Source organism: Balaenoptera acutorostrata, chromosome 12, assembly GCF_949987535.1.
Source record: "Balaenoptera acutorostrata chromosome 12, mBalAcu1.1, whole genome shotgun sequence".
NCBI lineage: Eukaryota > Metazoa > Chordata > Mammalia > Artiodactyla > Balaenopteridae > Balaenoptera > Balaenoptera acutorostrata.
Genome location: NC_080075.1, coordinates 45,397,351 through 45,421,543, shown reverse-complemented (window position 1 = coordinate 45,421,543; position 24,193 = coordinate 45,397,351). Strand labels below are relative to the sequence as shown.

Sequence of the window (24,193 nt, the reverse complement as noted above, 5' to 3'; positions counted from 1 at the left end):
GTTATAAGTAATAATCCTAGTTATTACTTTAAAATGTATATCTCAGAAATAACTACTTTTCTTGTCAACTGCATTATTATGAACTTTCATCAAATCTTTAACCATGGTCATTTTTAAGTCTTTTGTCATTTACAGACAGTTCTGGGTGTACTCTGATGATTTTGCAAATATGTTCCTATAAAAGGGTTTCATCTTCAAGAAATTCATGGAAAAGACTCTGACAAGTACAGGTTTCTGGTAACTGACTGTACTGCTGAACTGAATGAATAAGCATTTTCAGAACTCTAATGAAAAACTGATGAACTCATAAAAGTGCTAACAAAAGATCAAGATGAAAAAAAAAAAGAAATTAATTACATGGGACTGAGTGAACTGATGAGGATGAGTATAATTTTTGTGACTTTCTGTCTGAATTTAAAAAAAAAAAATCCCACAAGGACTCAGAGGAAAAGAATATACAAATCAATTTTCACTGCAAAGTAAAGGAGCTGTTACAGTGGAGGATTACTGGACTGAATGTCAATATTATGACATAGTATAACTGTGTTTCACGTTTGGTAATTGCAATCATTGTTGCTTTTGTTGTGGTCATCCATGTACAATGCTTGGTGTCAGTCTATTTATCTCTTGTAAAAATAAAATACAGTGTGTGTGTGTGGAAAAAAAAAAAAAAAAAAAAAAAAAAAAAGAAAACTGCTAGAGCTAATTAATGAATATGGTAAAGTTGCAGGTTACAAAATTAATGCACAGAAATCTCTTGCATTCCTATACACTAATGATGAAAAATCTGAAAGAGAAATTATGGAAACACTCCCATTTACCATTGCAACAAAAAGAATAAAATACCTAGGAATAAACCTACCTAGGGAGACAAAAGACCTGTATGCAGAAAACTATAAGACACTGATGAAAGAAATTAAAGATGATACAAATAGATGGAGAGATATACCATGTTCTTGGATTGGAAGAATCAACATTGTGAAAATGAGTATACTACCCAAAGCAATCTACAGATTCAATGCAATCCCTATCAAATTACCAATGGCATTTTTTACAGAGCTAGAACAAATCATCTTAAAATTTGTATGGAGACACAAAAGACCCCGAATAGCCAAAGCAGTCTTGAGGCAAAAAAATGGAGCTGGAGGAATCAGACTCCCTGACTTCAGACTATACTACAAAGCTACAGTAATCAAGACAATATGGTACTGGCACAAAAACAGAAACATAGATCAATGGAACAAGATAGAAAGCCCAGAGATTAACCCACGCACCTATGGTCAACTAATCTATGACAAAGGAGGCAAAGATATACAATGGAGAAAAGACAGTCTCTTCAATAAGTGGTGCTGGGAAAACTGGACAGCTACATGTAAAAGAATGAAATTAGAATACTCCCTAACACCATACACAAAAATAAACTCAAAATGGATTAGAGACCTAAATATAAGACTGGACACTATAAAACTCTTAGAGGAAAACATAGGAAGAACACTCTTTGACATAAATCACAGCAAGATCTTTTTTGATCCACCTCCTAGAGTAATGGAAATAAAAACAAAAATAAACAAGTGGGACCTAATGAAACTTCAAAGCTTTTGCACAGCAAAGGAAACCATAAACAAGACCAAAAGACAACCCTCAGAATGGGAGAAAATATTTGCAAATGAATCAACGGACAAAGGATTAATCTCCAAAATATATAAACAGCTCATTCAGCTCAATATCAAAGAAACAAACACCCCAATCCAAAAATGGGCAGAAGACCTAAATAGACATTTCTCCAAAGAAGACATACAGACGGCCACGAAGCACATGAAAAGATGCTCAACATCACTAATTATTAGAGAAATGCAAATCAAAACTACAATGAGGTATCACCTCACTCCTGTTAGAATGGGCATCATCAGAAAATCTACAAACAACAAATGCTGGAGAGGGTGTGGAGAAAAGGGAACCCTCTTGCACTGTTGGTGGGAATGTAAATTGATACAGCCACTATGGAGAACAATATGGAGGTTCCTTAAAAAACTAAAAATAGAATTACCATATGACCCAGCAATCCCACTACTGGGCATATACCCAGAGAAAACTGTAATTCAAAAGGACACATGCACCCGAATGTTCATTGCAGCACTATTTACAATAGCCAGGTCATGGAAGCAACCTAAATGCCCATCAACAGACGAATGGATAAAGAAGTTGTGGTACATATATACAATGGAATATTACTCAGCCATAAAAAGGAACGAAATTGAGTCATTTGTTGAGACGTGGATTGATCTAGAGACTGTCATACAGAGTGAAGTAAGTCAGAAAGAGAAAAACAAATATCGTATATTAATGCATGTATGTGGAACCTAGAAAAATGGTACAGATGAGCCAGTTTGCAGGGCAGAAGTTGAGACACAGATGTAGAGAATGGACATATGGACACCAAGGGGGGAAAACTGCAGTGAGGTGGGGATGGTGGTGTGCTGAATTGGGCGATTGGGATTGACATGTATACACTGATGTGTATAAAACTGATGCCTAATAAGAACCTGCAGTATAAAAAAACAAACAAAACAACTAATACTAAACTTTCATTGGGTTATTTGTATGGAAATATGTTAATATAAATGTTTCAGACATTACATGAAATTTCTAAAAATCTTATATTTGTATTTGTATGGAAATATGTATGGAAATATGTTAATATAAATGTTTCAGACATTACATGAAATTTCTAAAAATCTTATATTTGTATTTGTATGGAAATATGTATGGAAATATGTTAATATAAATGTTTCAGACATTACAGGAAATTTCTAAAAATCTTATATTTGTATTTGTATGGAAATATGTATGGAAATATGTTAATATAAATGTTTCAGACATTACAGGAAATTTCTAAAAATCTTATATTTGTATTTGTATGGAAATATGTATGGAAATATGTTAATATAAATGTTTCAGACATTACAGGAAACTTCAAAAAAAAAAAAAAAAAAACTGAAAAAGGAAACACATCTTCAGTTTGAAAGGACCCTCCAAGTGTATATGAAAAGTGAAATGGAGGAAAATCTATATTATAAAGAGAAAAGCCTACATATTTCCTAGGGTAGGGGAAAGTGGGAGAGGAAAAACAAGAATCAACTGCCATCAAACTTTTCATTAGCAATATCTGATATTGAAAGGTACAATCTTGAATGCTTTCCAGTTGCTGAATTAAATTGTTGTCATCCTAAAGTTTCAACTCATCCTCATATTCATTAAAAATCACAACTAAGTGAAATGAAAAAATTAAAATATTTTCAGACATGCAAGGTCACCTTTTTATATTATTTTATTTTTGTTATTTTTTAAAATTTTCTTTTTATTGGTTTATAACATTATACAAGTTTCACTGTACAGTGTTATATTTCAACTTCTGTATACATTGCAGTGTGCTCACCACCAAAGGTTTAGTTTCTGCCCATCACCATACAGTTGATCCCCTTTACCCATTTTGCCACACCCTCACCCCCCATCCCTGCTGGTAACCATTACTCTGTTTTTTTGTATCTATGTGTTTGTTTTTTGTTTGGCTTGCTCATTTATTTTGTTTTTATATTCCACTTATGAGTGAAATAATGTGGTATTTGTCTTTCTCCATCTGACTTATTTCACTTAGCATAATATTCTCAAAATCCATCCATGTTGTTGCAAATGGCAAGACTTCATTTTGTTTTTTTTAAACTGAGTAGTATTCCATTGTATACATATGCCACATCTTCTTCATCCATTTGTCAGTTGATGGGCACTTTAGTTGTTTCCATATCTTGGCTATTGCAAATAATGCTGCAGTGAACATAGGGGTGCATATACCTTTTAGAATTAGTGCTTTTGAATTTTTTGGATAAACACCCAGAGTGTAATAGTTGGATGGTATGGTAGTTCTATTCTTATTTTTTTGAGGAATCTCCTACTGTTTTCCTTAGTGGCTGCACCAATTACATTCCCATCAACAGTGTATGAGAGTTTTATTTTCTCCATATCCTTGCCAACACTTGTTATTTCTTGCCTTTTTTGGATAATAGCCATTCTAAGGGGCATGAGGTAATATATCATTGTAGTTTTGATTTGCATTTCTTTAATAATTAGTGATGTTGAACATTCTTTAATGTGCCTATTGGTCATCTGTATGTCTTCTTTGGAAAAATGTTTTCAGATCTTCTGCCCATTTTTTAATTGGGCTGTTTGCTTTTTTGTTGTTAAGTTGTATAAGTTCTTTATATATTAGGAATATCAATACATTATTGGATATAGGATTTGCAAATATCTTCTGCCATTCGGTAGGCTGTTTTTTTATTTTGCTGATGGTTTCCTTTACTGTGTCAAAGCTTTTTAGTTTGATGTAGTACCATTTATTTATCTTTGCTTTTGTTTCCCTTGCCTGAGAAGACATATCTAGAAAGATATTACTAAGACCAATGTCAAAGAGTACTGCCTATATTTTCTTCTAGGAGTTTTATGGTTTCAGGTCTGGCATTCAAGTCCTTAACCATTTTGAGGTGGTTTTTGTGTATATTTCTGTGATATAGTGGTCTAGGTTCATTCTTTGACATGTGACTGTTCCAGTTTTCCCAATACCATTTATTGAAAAGATTATCCTTTCTCTACTGTATGTTCTTTGCTCCTTTGTCATATAATTGTCCATATATGTGTGGGTTTATTTGTGGCCTCTCAAATACTGTTCCATTGATCTATATGTCTGTTTTTCTGCCAGTATCATACTGTTTTGATTACTGCTAATACATGATGTTTTGTAATAATTTGAAATCAGGGAGCATGATACCTCCAGCTTTGTTCTTTTTTCTCAGAATTATTTTGGTTACTTGGGGTCTTACGTGGTTCCATATTAATTTTAGGATTTCTTTGTTCTATTTCTGTGAAAAATGTTATTCATATTTTGATAGGGAGTATACTGAATCTGAAGATTGCTTTAGGTAATATGTACATTTTAACAATGTTAATTCTTCCAATTCATGATCATGGAATATCTTTCCATTTCTTTGTGTCATCTTCAATTTATTTCAACAATGTCTTATAGTTTGCAGTGTATAGATCTTTTACCTCCTTGGTTAAATTTATTACTAGGTATTTTATTCTTTTGTTGTGATTGTAATTGGGATTGTTCTCTTAATTTCTCTTTCTGCTAGTTCATTATTAGTGTATAGAAATGCAACAGATTTTTGTACATTGATTTTGCACCCTGAAACTTCACTACATTTGTTCATTATTTCTAAAAGTTTTTTGGTGGCATCTTTAGGGTTTTTATAAATAAAATTATGTCATCCATAAATAGTGGCAGTTTTAATTCTTCTTTTCCAATTTGAATGCCTTTTATTTCTTTTTCTTTCCTCATTGCTCTGGCTAGGGCTTCCAATAGTATGTTGAGTAAGAGTGGACAGAGTGAGCATCCTTGTAAACCTTTAGCTAGATTCACTAAAAAATGAGAGACGACTCATAAATAAAATAAGAAACAAAAGAGGAGACACAGCAATGGATACTACAGAAATACAAAGGATTATAAGAGAATATTATGAACAGCTATATGCCAACAAATTGGACAACCTAGAAGAAATGGATAAATTCTTAGAATCATACAACCTTCCAGGACTGAATCATGAAGAAATAGAAAATCTGAATAGGCCAATAACTAGTAAGGAGATTGAAACAGTAATCAAAAGCTCCCAAAAAACAAAAGTCTAGATGGCTTCACTGGCGAATTCTACCAAACATTCAATACCTATCTTTCTCAAACTATTCCAAAGAATTCAAGAGCAGGGAACACTTCCAAACTCATTTTATGAGGCCAGCATTACCCTGATACCAAAACCAGACAAGGACACTACCCAGAGAAGAAAATTATAGGCCAATACCTCTGATGAACATAGATGCAAAAATCCTCAACAAAATGTTAGCAAACCAAATACAACAATACTTTAAAAAGATCATACACCATGATCAAGTGGAATTTATTCTAGAGATGCAAGGATGATTCAACAACCACAAATCAATTAACATGATGCACTATATTAACAAAATAAAAGATTAAAAGTATATGATCATTTCGCTAGATGCAGAAAAAGCATTTGACAAGATTCAAGACCCATTTATGATAAAAACTCTCAATAAAATTGGTATAGAAAGAATGTACCTTAACATGATAAAGGCCATATGTGACAAATCCACAGCTAACGTCATACTCAATGGTGAAAAACTGAAAGCCATCTCTCCAACACCTTTTGTATACTCTGGGATACAAACCAAGGAAGAAGGCATAATAGAAAAGCAGCTAAAAACACCACATAGGAGAACAGTGAGAAGAGAGTTACCCAAGGATAATAGGCTTAGGCTACATGAGCCCAGAATTGGCAGAGGATAGAGGATTCAGGAAGAGAAGTCTCTGCATGGGAAAATAATATTCTATAGAAAAATTTGTACAATTGAGAGCTTGGAAAAAATTGAGAATATGCTAAAATCTATTAGGGAAGTGTAAAAGAAGAAAAATTTATTTGAACTTGACACGGCTCATTTTTCATTGAGTAAGAGTATTTGAATCATAAATAAATCAATGTAATCATAGCACATGGTTTCCATGGCAAGGAAAAATATGTATAGTGCCAATATAATTTGAAATTGTTTATTTATTTTGTAACTTTCATATTCAGACATTAGTAAATCACAGAAGAATGAACTAGAGCTATAAAACAAAATAGAGTTCTCTATAAAGTTCTCTGTGGAAAGATTAATGAAATGAGTTGAATGTATACCAGACTACTAGAACTAAAATAGAATGAGGAAGACGTAGGAGTTTCACTCAAATTCCTCAAAGAAAGAAGAGGTGGTTTCATTCCTAATATCTGAGTGGTTCAGAGAAGGGATATGAAAAGGCTGGGAGGCGAGGCATGTTCAAGGTTACATCATCAATATCCATAACTTTGTGAATACTTTAGAGACAATAACCTCCTGCTTTCAAGTGCAGTAACTTGAAAAGGAGAATTGTCTTACTGAAGTTGCTCAAAATGAACTTTTAAAAGGACATTTTAGCATGGCAATAGCAACAAGAGCTTTGATTGATTGACTGATTACTATGTTTGAAGCGTATAGTGATTTCTTTTTCAATTTCAATTTTCCCTCACAATGACCCTATAAAATGAGTATTACTATTTTAATTTCATATGTGGATGAAACTAAAGCTTGGAGAGCAATACTTTACCCAAGATTACACAGTTAACAACAAACAGAGTCAAGATGCAAACCTAGGTTTTTGTGATTCCTGAGATACTGAATATACGAACGGAAAATGGCTAGACCATAAATGAACATATGCCAATAGAACTTGGACCCGCAAGCTCTGCAGCAATCATACCAGAATGGTCAAGACTAGGTCATTGCCAGCTTCCCTATTTTTCCCACTTCCACTTTTGTCCAACTTAGGACCAACCAGAGAAAGTAAAATAAGCTCCCCAACCCAATTGCATAGCATATCCCACTTCTAGCTAGCCCACCTCCCTCTTCCCCATGCCAACAATCTCTAATCAGAGCCTACCTGAAGTCTTCTCTTTTTTACTATAAATCTTTTCCACTACCCTGCCTAACTTTGAGTCTTTGCCAAAACAATTGATGGTAGTTGAATCCTTTGCTATAGCAAGCTCTGAATAAATATCCTTTGTCCTCATTTGGGTGGGTTTTGTTTATTTCCACATACCAAATGCTATAATTTCAGTTGCTATACAGTAACATTTAGACTTCCAACACAACAACTAGTTGCTAGTATTCTTAAAACTTGCTTTTGAAACGCAAAATTTTCTAGGCAAAGATAAAAATGGAAAACATTTACAGGAGCTCCTCACCTTAGATAATTTGGGGTGGTAAATGATGGTAAAATAAAAACTGCAAACTGTTGTTCTCACCCTTAAATAGACTTGTGTTCTGAACTCATAGTTGGAGGAAAAGATCCAGGGCCAAATGACCTTTTATACGGTATTCCTTGGTTCCATTCTACAGCTGGTATTGTTACAGATCAAAACAACCAGCAGTGCCCAGATGTAAGCTGCAGATGGTGTGTTAAAGCAAAGTGTTTTCTGGCTGTCTGATGGCTTTCCCTCCGCAAATGGAATGAAACACAGCAGGGACCAGAAGTAAGTAGCTAAATATTTCCAATTACAGCAAGGTGTATTGGCAAATAAAAAAGTTGAGGGGAAATGTTTAAAATAGTATCAATGTATGAGGTATGACTCAGACAAACTAGTAGAGATTCTACAGCCATCATTTCCAAGTACTTTGACTTCAGCATAGGATACCTTAAGCCACTCAGCACTTGATCTATTTCCAGAGGCCACCAGTATTTATTTCTCAACTGTTGTTTCTGGGAAAATCAGTTTCTCCAGAGCTTATGAAGTGTTCTCCAAAAAGTAGAGGGTAGTCTCTTTTCAAATGAAATGTGAACAACAGGGTTATACAACATTGTACAAGTTTCTTTCTCATACTACTTCCATAAGCCTTAAACATATAGGAGGCTATGACCTAAAAATGTTTCTAAATATTTTCACAGTTCATTTCATGGGAGTAGTGTTCAAAGAAACATAATTGAACTGATATGATCTTCCTCGGAAGCCATCTTAAAGCTTTAAATGCATTTCTATATTCCATTGCAATGAAGATATTACAGAATGCTGAGTCTGAGAAAGAGCCAATGAATTAACTTCAGAATTTTTGAACTAGGATAAGGTGAAAGAAGGAAAGCTCTTATATGACAGTATAGAACAGTGATTAAAGGCTGAGGACATGGTACCAGCCTGCTAGGTTTGAATTGCTGGATTTGCTGCTTTGTGGCTTTAGGCATATTATTAATTACATTATGCCTTAGTTTCTTCTTCTATTGAAAGTTATTGAGAGGACTGAATAAGTTAGCATATGTAAAGTGCTAAGAATGTTACCTAGTTCATACTTTTCATTATCATTGCCATAATTTATTTACCATTCTCTAGGAAATTTGAGCAGTAGACCTTGGACTATTCTGGCCACACCCTTTCCTCTGAGTTTACTGTAAACAAGTTAATTTTTGATGCTATGAAAAATTGGGGTCAGAAAATTTTTTTTTAAATCTCCATGTGTTCTGTTTGGGGAAGGCTGTCAAAGGAGGTAGGGGCTCATATGCAAGTCATACATTTCAATCCCTTAGCATTCTTACTCCCAATAAAGAGACAGCTTAAATCCTCTGCCAAATGAATACCCGCTACATTATACCTCCCTCCTCAAGATGTTTTTCTTCTATAGACCTATGCTGAAAACTGCAGCAAGGTGCAAGTTGCTCTGAGGGTCACCTCCCTGGGGTAACTCTGACACCATTTGAAGCATACAGAGCCTCTAGGAAGTCTAGGGGGTTCATTTCCCTACTGCTGTGTTTACAAGTAGGTCCCTCCCTCAACTGAAGAGTGACTCAATTTTCTATTGAAAGACTATTTTGATTTATAGATGTCTAATGAAATGACTGTATTTTAAATCTGCAAAATATTTCAAATATAATATTCTATTTTCCCCCCAAAGTTCTTCCTTCACACCGGTACTGTATCAGGATAAATATCACTTCCCAAAATTGAGAGTTCTTTTGTCTAGCACTCTATTTAAATCAGCACCGATTTCACAATCTGGCTTAGTCAGTTCCAATTTTAGTTAATAGTATTAGAACTAATGAGCAACATTTGGATTACATGTTTGTACTGTACTATAAAAATTCTCATTCTCCTAATGTATTGTAAGCTATTTTTGTGGCTATTTGGCTTTTAAATACCTTCTTCACTGGAAGGTAATACATTATAGTTATTAGCTTGTTGCTGTGTCAGGGTACAGAGACTAATAAACCTTGAAGGATTTAGAAAGCTACAGTTTCTGAAGTTCTTTCATCAGGTTTCTTTGGCAGGTTAAATCACTTATTCTTATTAATATCAGAAAGCAGTTCATCCCAATAGTGAAAGGCCACCCTAAGTGTCTCTGTAAATAATTACATAATTCTAAAATCTTGCAGTTGAAATACCCATTTTTAATCAGCCTACTCACTTCTAAGAACATATGAAGGCAATAAAATAATTTCAAAGGTGATATTTTTAATATAATCTGCAGCTTAATCATTGCTCATGAGAGGAAATGGTCAGTAACCACATCTAAAACCATTTTTAAACTAGTAACTTAATGTACTAAACTCATCTCTTTTTCATCCTTTTTTTCTTGTCAATTCTATTTTCTAAAGAAGATGTGGTGAGAGTTATCAAGTGTCTCATAAATGGTTATGTGTAAAATGTGCATTTTTACTTAAATTTTAACAAACAGTGAAGTTAACCCTCACTGAAGAGTCAACTACTAAGTTTATCTAACTTCCCTACCTTGGTTTGTGGGTACTATACTTCCTTTTCCATAGTTCATAAACTTAATAAACCTAAACAGTTGAAAAACAATAATTCATGCTTCTTTATATGATAGCCATATGATATTAGCAGGGTTATAACTTCATCCACAACTATAATTTTGTTTTTGTTTCTTTGGCTTAGGGGCAAAAAAGCCAAAAACCAGAAAACAAAAAGAACACACATAAGCACACAGCACATTGCAGGAGTGTAATAATTTAGAAAATAATATCCATTTGCAAACTACAAATACAAATATTTCTCTATAAATCTATTTAAATTATTCAAAAAAATTTTTAGGTATTTTTAGTCATTTCACTCTTTATTAGAAACTACTCTGAGGGCAAATAAAATAAATAAAATGAGATGTTATACATATCCCATTTAGTTCTCTGTAACAATATGACAGGGAAGAAGATAGAATAAACAAGCAAATTTATGTTTGCATTATCCCAGTCTCCACTAATATACATAGGCTGATCTTCATTAGCAGAAAAAAACCCCCCAAATTTCAGCACTATAAAAACTAGAATCCATGTTCTGCTGAGAACCACAACAGACAGGATTCTTGCCTTCACCTTAAAAGATCAACCTAATCAGATTTGTCTTATGTCTCCTCTTGATTTTTTCTCTTTTTTACTATTACTCTTCTTCGAATTCCCACTTGATTTGGCAAATTTCTCTAGGTCTCAATATTCATGTTTATTTTCCTCCCACCCTTGGGCATTCTCCTCATATACTAATGCATTTACCTAAAACTGTACTTTTCTTCACTGTAAAAAGGTCTGAGCTCACATGAAAAATGTTTAAAATAAAAGGCTGTAATTAATGAGCATATTATTAAATTAATTTTTAAATGCAGTATAATGATCTTAGGGATTCAAGCCTTATGAGAGGTGTTTGACCTCAGATCTAAAAAAAAGCTTGAAAAAGACTTCTAGAAGGATAGACTACTTGGTTTGTAGTTAACAAATAATTTTACATTATACCTCAGAGGAATATGTATGGGAAAAACATAAAAAAGGTTATGTTACCAAGACCTTTACAGGGCTGAAAAATGCATCTATAACCTAAAATATTAATTTAATACACTCTGAACAATTGGATAGTAGCATAAATACAGAGAAGATTCCTGAAATTTTGAATAACCAGCTGTATAAACTTCCTTACAGCAAGTTCATTACTACTGGATTAACTTGCATGTCTGAGAAAGGAATTTATACAATAGACAATTTTTAAAAACTTTTTTTCAGAATTCAGCTCAAAATGTATTGATTATAGCATACTCTTAAATAATGAATACAATCATAGTGGCATAATATTATCATAGCACTTCATTCATGACTGTAGAGTTTACATTCAGAAGTACCTAGAAAAAATTCTGCAGGATTCTGCACAAATTTTGATAAAACTAGTTATAAATCAGTACCACAGCAGCTTCTATTGATAACAATTCAAAGTAATAGCAAATGAAACCTAGGATCTCAAACTCACAGCATAGTAAAGCACCTAGAAACCATGTTAAATTAAAGCATATAATTCACATTCTCTCATTTAGTAGGATAATTCACATTCTCCTTCTAAATGAGAACTCTTGTTCACACATACCTGAGTGTTACCATCTCTGACCACCCATGCTACAATTTAAAAATAATGACTTGGTCTTCACTGCGAAGTCTGCAAGGGCTAATCCAGTTTTATGATGTAATGAATCATCTAGAATAAATGCCAATCTCATTTTTTCCAACATTTGCTTTGGCAAGATAGTAGAGACAATAAGGCACTTCTCCGAAAAATTCTGAGGCCAAAAAGAAAACCAAAGTTTTTTTGTTTTGTTTTGTTTTGTTTTAATTTGGTCGTGCTGCGCGGCTTGCAGGATCTTAGCTCCCCAACCAGGGATAGAACCCAGACTCAGGCAGTGAAAGCGCCGAGTCCTAACCACTGGACTGCCAGGGAATTCCCAAAGAAAACCAGAGTTAAAGGACAATAAATGTGTCATCTTCGTAGTCACCTCAGAAATTATTTGCAAACCAAGTATAAGCTTCATGAAATCCTTAAAATAGGACACAATACACAGAAAACCATCTTATACCGACAGAGCAAGGCCAAAGATAATCTGAGTGGGTAAAAAAGCTACCTTGTGCTACTATGTCCTAGTCACATACTATGAAACACCCAGGGACTGATATTTAACTACAGTCAAGACCAAAGTGAGAACCCATTAACCCTTTACAAAGCCTTCATTTGTTTTTCTTTGTCTTTCAAATTTGACCTTGGAAAGACACAAATACTAGGTGACAAACTACCAAGTATAAAAATAATAAAGGACTGAAATCTAAATAGTTAATTTGACTGATAAGGTCCACTGCCTGTTGCTTATTTATCTCTTCTATTCTAATTAATAGAAGAGATAAATAAGCAAATAGGGCTACTGTATCATGATTGGTCTTAACTGAAACTGTGTAAAGATCAAATAGAAGGTTAAAATTACACGGACTGGAGAGGTATCAGTTTGGAATAAGAAGAGACATATTTGCTAAGTTCTAAGACATATTTTTTTCACATTTACTTGTTTGCTTATTCACTCAGTGAAAGTCTGTTGAACATCTAATATGTGCCTCTTTTAAGCTCTGAAGATATAGTAGTGAACAAAACAGCCAAAAATAGCTATCTTCTTGGAACTTACATTCTGGTTGGGGGCTCTAACTGTACTTGATATTTGGTCTTGGATATCTAATGGGCATATCAAACTTGATAAGTCCAAATAATTCTCAATCCCTTTCCCCTTCAAATGTATTTCTCCTCCAGTCTTTCCTATCTCAGTAAATGGCATGTCCATTCACCCTGTTGCTTATGCCAAAAACTACGGTTACTCTTGTTTTCTCTCATTCCCTTATTCTACACTTACAATCTATCCATCATCAAATGCTGCTGGTTCTACCTTCCGAACATATTCCAAATGTGACTGTTTTTCAACACCTGCTACCACCCTGGTCCATCATTTCTCAATTATACTGCCATAATAAGTTTTCTAACTTTCCTCATTCTGTAAGAGGAAGCAGGGGAGAGGGGGAGAAAGAGAGAAAAAGAGATACTACAAAATAGAACAAATAGAGAAAGACTGTTTCTAGTTGTTTACCTAAGGTATCCAGGAATTAGGTTGAAGCAGATAAATATATACATATATATGTGCATATATATACACATTTTAATATAGTCTTACAAGCTTGATTTTTAATTGTGTAATATTTTAGTAATAATAAAACACGATTAAATTGAAATGCAACCACTAAACATAAAATTTAAAAAGTACTTTTCCAATCCACATCCATTGGAAAGTTCTTAAAACACTGGCAACCTGGTAGCAAAGAATATTTCCAGTACTCAGACTTTGGTCTTAATATACCATTTTCCTATAAAATGAACCAAAGTTCCTTAAAAATGGCAGGAACTGTATAATGTCTGCATGGAAAAACAAGCTTTTACCTTAGATAGCAAAAATAAAAATCTCAAACTCACTGCTAGAGTCATGCCAAAGGACTCAGTAGTAACTGATGAATCTCACACTGGGTGAAGATAGAAAAATTTGAGCATCAAAAATAAGATAATTTAAATACCTAAAATAGATTTAAATATACCAGTTCATCATGATGTTAAAAAAATGCTAATTGCTCATCATTTGAAGATGCTGGTAAATGGACTCATTATGTTGTGAAATAAATGTAAAAAGTTAAATATGTATCCTACTGTTTTCTGCCATAACTGTTGTGGTTTTTTGGGGGGGTTTTTTTGGCTAATGACATAGCACATGAGAAGTTTATTTTTAAGGGAGAATTTCACATAATAAAATAATATGATAGATGTACTATCATTTTATATACTCTAATGAATTAATCTAGATATTGATCAACAACTACTGTTAACATCAGAAAACAAGAAAAACAGGTATTATGTGCTTCATTTTAGATAAACACAACACTATGAAATAGCATTGCTACAAAAAGAGAAATGAATAAATCTAATCACATCAAGCCTCCAGTTCTAATAAAGAGAAAAATATATATGAGTGTTGGTTTGCAAACTTGGGAATTTACCAGGTGAAATCTGAAACTGGCCCCTATACATGGAAGGCAAGAAGAGATCCAAGAAAGAGGCAGACCACTCCAGATTGGTAGGTGGCAGGTTTAATAAGCAAGGGGACTTAATTACCAGGTTTGTTTTGGGCAGCTTCAAGACAAGTAGATCTTCACACCTGCCCAACAGAATCTTAAAAGTTGACATAGAGGCTTTAACTGGGTTCAGTCATGTACACTGTCCAGATGGTCTCAACAGCACATTACTCCCTCAAGGTTGCATCCTTGAAAACAGCTCCAGCTGTAGGAACAGTGGGTGGAACATATATTCCAAGGACAGAGGAGGGGGTGAGGAGCTTCTGACTGCCCAGGCCCAACTCACAGGTCAACGGCTGGTCATGACCTCTCAATAACTCCTCCAACAAAGAAAAAAGAACATGTTAAAGGGACACACGAGGGGTGCAACCAGCAAAAGCTAAACTGTAGGAAACTGCTGAACAAAGAATCTTGTTTCTGATTCAACAGATACGTTGCAAGTAATCTTTTTATTTTTAGTTTTGGTATGAATTTATTTATTTATTTTTGTCTGTGTTGGGTCTTTGTTGCTGCGCACAGGCTTTCTTTTTAGTTGCAGCAAGCAGGGGCTACTCTCCATTGTGATGCATGGGCTTCTCATTGCGGTGGCTTCCCCTGTTGTGGAGCATGGCCTCTAGGCGCGCGGGTTTCAGTAGTTGTGGTTCAAGAGCTCTAGAGCGCAGGCTCAGTAGTTGTGGCACATGGGCTTAGTTGCTCCACGGCATGTGGGATCTTCCCGGACCAGGGCTCGAACCCATGTGCCCTGCATTGGCAGGCGGATTCTCAACCACTGCACCCAGGAAGCCCTAAAAATGAGACAGATGGAGAGAAACAGAAACCATGCCCTCTAAGTTACAAGGCCCATAAGGTAGAAACAAAATGATACATCAAGAATACCAAGCTTGTTTTGCAGAGGACCAGAGAAACCACAGACAAGAAAACAACTTGCTGACAGACCCTGACTAAGCATCACACAGGTTCAGGCACATTGAAGGACTAGAATGACATAGTAAACTTTAGACCTCAAATGACTAAAATCTACCACATGTTACATAATGAACCCTGCACATACAACCCACGATGAGGTTTGAAGAACAGTCACATCTGCACAGAGAACTCTAGAAACTTATAATTTGCTTTCCACCAATCATTTCCTGGCCCCCTCCCCCTCTTGCTCCCTGCTTCCACTATAAATACCCCAGTCAACAGCCTATCCAGCAGACAGCTGAGCTTTGCCTCTTGTCTCCTTGCTTGGCCGCCCTGCAATAAAGCCTTTTCTTTCTGGAAAAGACTATTGCCTCAGTATTTGGTCCTTCCATTGTGCAATGGGCAACAAGCCACTTGCTCTGTTACAAAATCTTTTATATTAAAAGGGAATTAAGAGATATGTCAAATAATTGAAATGTTTAGAATTTAGTTGGTTCCTGATTTTTACAACAACATATAAAAATAATTGTGGCATTTGTGAGAAAGTTGGAAAAATTTAAACAATGATTGGATCTTTTCTGATATTAAGCATTTATTGTTAAATTTTTGGAATAATAATGATATCATGGGTATCTTTAAAAAGAAAACTATTAACTTTCAGAGAAACATACTGATATATTTGCAGATGGAATAATACATCTTATATCTGCTCCAGAAATGATAAGATAAAGGGAAGTATGTAGGAGTATATAACACAAGATGGGCCAGGTATTGATAATTGTTGATGATGGGTCATGGTGAAGTACTTTATTATGCTCTTCTATTTCTATATATGGTTAAAGTTTTATACAATAAATAATTTAAAATACATATGCAAAGCAACATGATATAAATATATATAAGTAAAGTTTTTGAGACAAGAAAACATAACTGTGTTCCTTTCACTCTCGTGTCATTTGCTAAGTGTTTTGAATCATTTAAAATCGGATAAAAATGTCATATTTGAGGCTTCATGCTTTTAGTGTATATTTTGTTGGTAGACGTGTTTTCACAGCAGCAGAATTTATATTTTCTGGCAAAACTTCTCATGTGTCAGTACTTTTAATATTGTATACATCAAATTACAGTAAAAAGACAACTATAAACAAGATGCAGTTCCTCTACTTTAATTAACCACACACCTCTATTATAGTAGGCCAAAATTATATTCCACCATCAAGTGGGGTTCTTTCATTACATCATTTTGTGATGGATCATTAAAAATATCTTGAAAACCAATAGCTTCATCATTACCCCTCAACATATCCAGTGAAAGATCTGAGCTAGGAAAAAATGGAAGATTCTGAACATGCTCCACTGCACTGAATTCCATTTGTAATTCTATTAGAGCAAATAGACCCTGGATGTTTCTTAATGTGGATGAATTCATTTTATTTCCATTGAGCATTTTATTTTGGTATACTAGTCAGCTGGGGCTGCCAAAACAAAATACCACCAACTAGGTGGCCTAAACAATAGACATTTATTTTCCCACATTCTGAAGGTTGAAATCAAGATGCTGGCAGGGTTGGTTTCTCCTAAGGTCTCTGTCCTTGGCTCACAGACAGCTGCCTTCTCATTGTGTCCTCACTTGGCCTTTGTGTAAATCTCTGGTGTCTCTTCCTCTTCTTCTAAGGATATCAGTCATTGGATTAGGGTCCTTATGACTTCATTTAATCTTAAGTACCTTCTTAAAGGCCCTATCTCCAAATACAGTCACCTTGGGAGTTAGGGTTTCAATATATGAATTTGGGTAATACTGTTCAGTACATAACAAGCTGAAAAGTTTTTTTCTAATAATTCAAGAGCATGACTGGGCAAAAGTTAATTTTTCACATAAGAAAAATATTTTGAAAGAAGATCATGACTTTCAAAAGGTCCACTTGCTGAAAGTTCAGTAACTGGAACACTATCCATTAGCTGAGATCCAAGTCCTCTGGCATTCACTTCCAGCCTGCTCTGCACACAGACACTCAGCCCCCTGATGTCAGCCAGCCCCTCACTTCTAATTCTGGGAGTTAATTCCTCACATCTGCTGGCACATGCTTTTTTTTTTTTTTAATATGCACAGATTTGTGGTCAAAAAGATTTAAAAGTTACAGATAGTAAATAAACATACGAAAAGATGCTTCACATCATGTATCATTAGGGAAATGCAAATTAAAACAACAATGAGATACCACTACACACCTATCAGAATGGCTAAAATCCAGAACTGACAACGCCAGATGCTGATGAAGTATGGAGCATCAGGAATTCTTATTTATTTCCGGTAGAAGTGCAAAATGGTACAGTCACTTTGGAAGACAGTTTGGTGGCTTCTTACAAAACTAAACGTACTCTTACCATACAACCCAGCAAATGCACTCCTTGGTATTTACCCAAAGGGGTTGAAAATGTATATCCACACAAAAACCTGCACATGGATGTTTACTGCAGCTTTATTCATAAACGCCAAAACCTGGAAGTGACCAAGATGCCCATCAGTAGGAGAATGGATAAATAAACTGTGGTGCATCCAAGCAACAAAATATTATTTAGCACTAAAAACAAATAGCTATCAAGCCATTAAAAGACATGGAGTAAACTTAAATGCATATTACTAAGTGAAAGAAGCCAATCAGAAAAAGTTACGCAGTGGACTCCTCTGGTGGCGCAGCGGTTAAGAATCATCCTGTCAATGCAGGGGACACGGGTTCGATCCCTGCTCCAGGAAGATCCCACATGCTGTGGAGCAACTAAGCCCTTGCTCCACAAGTACTGAGCCCACGCTCTAGAGCCCGCGAGCCACAACTACTGAAGCCCGTGTGCCTAGAGCCCGTGCTCTGCAACAGGAGAAGCCACCGCAATGAGAAGCCTGTGCACCGCAACAAAGAGTAGTCCTTGCTCGCTGCAACTAGAGAAAAAGCCAGCACGCAGCAACAAAGACCCAATGCAGCCTAAATAAATAAATACATTTAATTAAAAAAAAGAAAAAGTTATGTATTGTATGATTCTAACTATATGATATTCAGAAAAGAGACAAACTATGGATATGTTCAGTAGTTGCTTAGAGGGAAAGGAGACATGAATAGGTGAAGCACAGAAGATTTTTAGGGCAGTGCAAATACTCTGTATGATGCCATAATGATGTATACATTTCATTATACATTTGCCAAAATCCATAGAATGCACAACACCAAGAGTGAATCTTAATGTAAACTATGGACTTTGGGTAACTATGATATATCAATGTGGGTACATCAATTATAACAAATGTGCCATTCTGGTGTTTGATAATGGGGGACAGGGGTGTTGATAATGGGGGAAGTTACACATGCCTGGGGACAAGACATGGGAAATCTCCATACTTTCTGCTCAATTTTGCAGCGAACATAAAGCTGTTCTAAAAAACAAAGTCTATTTTTAAAAAATAATAAAATTTTAAAAGTTTTAAAAATTTGAATCCCACCCCTTTTACTTACTGTGTGATTTTGAACAAATTAATTAGTATCTTTGTAGTCCAGTATACCTATCTGGAAAATGGAATAATAAAAGTATTTGCTTTTCAGAATGATTAAGGATAATTTTAAATGAAAAAATAAGGATTTTACAAAATGCTTTCAGATACTGATTTGTACTAAATTGATGGGAGGCTTTCAGCTGGGACATAAGTGAAAAACAGTGCAAATAGTAGGCCATTTATTCCTTTATACTACTTCTATAAGGGAAGTCATAGAAATATTTCTTTCTAATGATTATTTTATAGATTCTTGAGATCTAGATATAAGATTTATGTCTATAATAATCTTGCTTAATTAAAAAATAATCACTGTTTTCAAGAAGCAATATATATTCATGGTACAAATTTTAAACTTAACTAAATCATACATGGTGAAAAGAAATTCCCCCTACTCCCTTCTTCATTATATATATATATATATATATATATATATATATATATATATGTGTGTGTGTGTGTGTGTGTGTGTGTGTATATTCTATATAGATGACCTAGTTTTATTAGTAAGAACTTTGGTAAAATTTTTTTACTTAAAAATAAAAGATTTGGACACTGGAGCCTGCCCGTGCTCTTTGGTGGGGTTGGTGGCGGACTCTGGGGGGGCTCGCGCCGGGGGGAGCTTCCCAGGACCTCTGCTGCCGGTGTCCTTGTCCCCACGGTGGGACGGAGCCGCCACTCGCCTCTGCGGGAGACCCCCCAACACCAGCAGCTTTAAAGAAACCCCCTGTTTCCTTTTCTCAATATGAAAGTCATCAGGTAATCTCCCATCTTCCAACTGGACAACCTCTCTCCCCAAATATGGTTCCAGATTCTCATGTAAACCACAATGGAAACCCCAGAACTTCAAGACAGAACCCTTCCAATCCTCTTCAACATTTAATTCCAGGCCCTAACTTGGAGAGTGAACCCAGAATTCAAGCAGATATTCTAAAGCAGGCTACCAAGGATCGAGCCGGTGATCTCCATAAATTGAAGCAAAATGATGAAGAACAAGAACTTCAAATGGATCCTGCAGACTATGGAAAGCAACGTTTCAATGATGCCCTTTAAGCCGTAAAGGAAAACTTCAGAAAACCTAAAGTGCTGTAGAATGGAATCATTTCTACTTTGTCGATTTTGACTTTTGTTGTAAAGATCAGTTGTATCAGTTGTAAAGATACATTGACATAGATTTAAGGAAAATTTTAAATGAAAGAATGTACCCATGTACATATGTGAACTTTTCATATTGTATTATTAAAGCAGAGACTTTGGGGTTATGTTACAGTTGAGCCAAAAGCAAAGTAAGCAAAACTGTAATCTTTGCATTTAAAGCAAACTAATGTATATTTTACATTTTATTGAGCCTAATTCTTTCCACAAATAGACAAACAGGAAAAATGATTGTACAGTTTATATGTTGCACATAGCATAACCACAATGAGAACAATTATTCAACTGGAAAACGTTTTATACACTAATATATGCTTGTTAGCCCAACAGGTGTTCTGTTCTATCCACCCCTCATCTCATGCTGTTCAAGGAATCATACCTAGAATAGTTGCATGAAAGAGAGGGGAACCTGGAAGCCAAACACTGGGCAGCAATGTGCAAAATCACTTCCCTACTCTTTTTATTTCACATGAGTAATGATGTGTTTTGGCAGATAAGCTTTCAGCTGAGGCCTGATGGAAGCTGAGATAACCTGCAAAGGCATAACAATATTTATGAGTTATACCTTACTTAGTTCATGAAATTGTGAAATGCATGATTGATGATGTATTTTCAATTTTTATTTTTTCAAGTAATACCAGTACTGTTTAACCATTACTGGCTAAAATTTTTATATTTTCAGAGTTAAAGTTGGTGAAGATATTAATGATTTAAATGCCAGATTCTGAAAGAGGCTAAATCAACCTTGAAATGAATTTGCAATCAGTATTTCAAAGCGTCTCTGGTAGTTTTAGTGATCTTATTTGACTAGACTTTTTCAGAAGTATTAAATAAGCAATTTTAACAGATTTGTATTAATGCACAGATAAGTAGAAGTACAGTGAGATCTACAGCCATTTTATTAAAATAGCTTAAAAGTTTGTAATAAAGATGAAGAACCTTTGTATTTACTTAATATGTTAGTTAAGAACCCATAAACCTCATATTTGCTAGACTTACAAAATTATTTTAAATGCATTTGTCTTTTTTGACACTCTTCAGTAGAACGTGTAAGCTAGCTAATCCTTGTTTTCTGATTGAAAGAACTTTTAAATCTTATCCCCCTCCCCCCAAATAAAAGGTTTTGATCATGAGAAAAAAAAAAAATAAAATAAAATAAAATAAAAGATTTGCCAGAGCAATGTATTACTTCCTTTACATACCTTTCCCTTAATTTTCAAAACATCATTTCTAATAAACTCATATTCCCACTGTGTAAAGAAACCGATATTTAAAGTGATTAAGGAGTTGCTCAGAACTGTGAGTTAGGATTTATCCCATATCTACGTGATTGTGATGCCAAAACCAAAGGCTTTTAATTTGACTATTCAGCTTTATTAATGCTGAGTCCCTGAGTAAAGATTTAATTTATTCTCTTACCTAAAATAACATTTTCTAATTTTTAAGAAGTTTTACTTTGATTTTCTTTGTTCCCTATACCCATCTTTCTCCCTTGCCACCTCCCTAAACCTCCTAAGAATTGTCATTTTCTAGGATTTCAGGATGAGACTCTGCACAATCACATTTTTCACTTTTTCTAACTTTAGAAATGTGGTAGTCAATGACAAGTTTAGACAGCTTTTCTTCAGATTCAATTTTGGTCATATACAAGACTCATTCAGCCTTCTCAGGTCCTTTCATGAACAGTCTCAGAAGTAAGGCACCTTAGGTTTGATGTATTTCAAGTCGCATAAAATGCGCTGTTCACTTTCAAGTATGTTCATTCATAGCCATTCTCTTTCTTTGCCTCAAAGTCAAGAGAGGTATTCCTATAAAAGAATTTCGAACCTACCACTGTTAATTCTGTATGAATACTGCAAGGAGATGATAGAAATATCCAAAGGAAGCACCATTGTAGCACCGGGCTAAAACAAAATAAAATGTCAAGTCATATTTGTCTCCTTCTTTTCTTCCATCTATTTATTATTAAGCACAGATACTAAAAAAAACCCCAAAAATCCTAAGAGCTAATATGTGATTTCAGAGCTTTCTGTCTTTCAAATAACTTACGATAACTGGTGTGTCCATAAGACAGTGCGATATGATGGAAAGCATAGTAGCTGGATGAGCTCCAGTTCTTACTAATGGATGATCCTAGGCATCCATTCACTAGTCTTCAGCTTCAGCTTCCATAAAACCATTCTAATATCTACTGGGGCTATTTAGAAGCTTCAGTGGTATGTATTAAATGTTTTATAAACTGTAAAACACGTAAAGTGGAGGATATATTAGCTCTGAAAAAGGTATGTCTTTTGGTAAGAGAGTTTTGCCACAAAACCTCATTCCTTTTTCACTGCACTTAAGAATCCATACAAATATTTAAAATTAGTTTCAAATTTGGCATATGAATTTTATCCATGGCTGGGAAGATGGAAAGGTAACATCATGACAGAGTCATGCAAGTTCCAGGAAGAATGACTCTGTGAATTTTAGCAGCATCTTCTAGAGTGCTAGGGGTAGAGTGATAAAACTCAAAGAAACTTTTTCAGAAGGGGAATCGAGAATAAGAGATATAAAGTTCCATGTCTAAAGCAACAAAAATAATCAACTATACTCCAACATAAAATAAAGGTTTTTCAAAAAGCAACAAAAATAATTATTGGTGAAAACTCTACAACCCAAAACCCAAGGCTGCCAGATAAGCTTTTCCTTTTCTCAACACTGATACGTACTACTATCTCCAAAACTCTCATGTTGGAGTCTCAGGTAATGGATAACTCAGCAGTGGGAAATACATGGGAACAGACAGCTCTGACCAGCCTAACTCAATTCATACAATAAATGTAACTCTCAAGAGTAGTTCTGATGTTAACTAACCTTCTGAGATTTTCAGCTTGGAGACAGACGCCCAACAACCTGTATCTATAAATAGTAAGAATACATGTGGGAGCTAATCACTTTTTCTTGCTTCCACCTTTAACATTTTTGATATTTTATTTTATTGTTTTCGTTAATTGCTACTTTGAAAGCACATATGCAGAATAATAAAGAAATTTCAGAAAATCAGTATCGGGCCTGAAGATAATGTTCATTCACTGAGTGAGTGCTAAACTGGACAATTAATGAGTGATGAATGAAGATAGCTTTATAAGGTAAATAGTTCTTTCCTCTTTCCTAGAGATAAATGAGAGTTCTTTAAGTCTTAGCTGATGTCTTGGGACCAAAGAAAAATGCAAATATAAACCTGTCTTTATTTTTTAAATAGATGTATTCCTAGCCTGTGCAACTTACTACTTTATAAATCTAACATATTTTTCTGAGTTAAAGGGGCTTGATATTCACATTTCAAAAGCTGAATACTCTTTAAAAAATTTTTTTTTAAATTTTTTAGTCACGTTGCACAGCATGTGGGATCTTAGCTCCCCCAGCAGGGATCGAACCTGCACCCCATGAATTGGGAGCTCAGAGTTTTAACCACTGGACTGCCAGGGAAGTCCCTGAATACTCTTTTAATGTGGATAAATATTATTAAATATATCTTGTTTATAAATTCAGGTTTTTTTTCTTTTCTTTTTTTTTTTTTTTTAAACTTTGCACTTATTTATTTATTTATTTATGGCTGTGTTGGGTCTTCGTTTCTGTGCGAGGGCTTTCTCTAGTTGCAGCAAGCGGGGGCCACTCTTCATCGCGGTGCACAGGCCTCTCATTGTCACGGCCTCTCTTGTTGCGGAGCACAGGCTCCAGACACGCAGGCTCAGTAATTGTGGCTCACGGGCCTAGTTGCTCCGTGGCATGTGGGATCTTCCCAGACCAGGGCTCGAACCCGTGTCCCCTGCATTAGCAGGCAGATTCTCAACCACTGCGCCACCAGGGAAGCCCTTTTTCTTAAATTGATAAAGTCTGGTAGCTTTACTAACTCTTCAACATAGACAAGACTACTTGGGATAAAGCATTTTTGTCACTGCCACATTTATTCAGCATACTGTAAACTGTCAGTATGACATGAGATAGTG

General features: G+C 35.0%; 1 pseudogene; it reads right to left on the bottom strand.

Annotated features, from left to right (window-relative positions):
- Positions 1–16,694: 16,694 nt before the first annotated feature.
- LOC103019072 (proteasome maturation protein-like) lies at positions 16,695–17,996 on the bottom strand (annotated as a pseudogene).
- Positions 17,997–24,193: the final 6,197 nt, after the last annotated feature.